An 849-nucleotide genomic window follows, 5' to 3' on the forward strand; every position below is an offset into this window, starting at 1 on the left:
TAAACAACCTGTGAAAATTTCATATATCTACGGTCATTTGTTTTAGAGTTACACCAAAAACCAAAATCGATTTTGTTAAAAATCGATTTTGCGTAAAAATTCCCGTTTTTCCTTAATTTTTCTTTTGTTTTTCACGTCGCTTTTGAAAACTACTGGGAAATTTTTACTTTTGACCCCCCAAAGTACCAACTAGATTCACTTTCCAATCATAAAAGTTACTGTTGAAGAAAATCGAAGCAGTTTTACTGTCCTAAAAGGTGATGACAGACACAAAAAAAAATAAAAAAAAAATAAAATAAAAAAAAAAATAAAAAAAAAAACACACATCATTGTAAAATCAATACATTCATCGTTCCACTCAGAATCTAAAATTGACATAATAGGTATCAACAATAAACTCCAAATTAATCATATCACAATATCCATTAGTTAACGCGTTATACATCAACAACAAACCGTGGTACTATCATAGATATATAATAGAATACTTTAGAAGTTTCATGTACCCACAAATAATATTATACAATCACAACAAAATAACTAAAATAGTTATTCCAGGTTTTTTAATATGTAATTTCGTCCAAATTTGAACTTAAAATGACTATAAAAATAAACTGTGCTTATGTACCTATTTCTTAGAATTTTTGGTAACAGAATTAAATATTTACGTGAAATCTTGTTTTAAATTTTCAATCCTTAGATATAAAAGTTGAACATTTTATAAATTTTTAACTACAAAATAATTATTCAATTTTAAATTTGATAAATTTTGTCAACATTTCAACATCAAATGCTTATAAAAAATAATTGTGCCTATGAATTTTAATATTTTTCAACTGCTATTGTAAC

Source organism: Acyrthosiphon pisum, chromosome A1 (assembly GCF_005508785.2).
Source record: "Acyrthosiphon pisum isolate AL4f chromosome A1, pea_aphid_22Mar2018_4r6ur, whole genome shotgun sequence".
Classification (NCBI taxonomy): Eukaryota; Metazoa; Arthropoda; class Insecta; order Hemiptera; family Aphididae; genus Acyrthosiphon; species Acyrthosiphon pisum.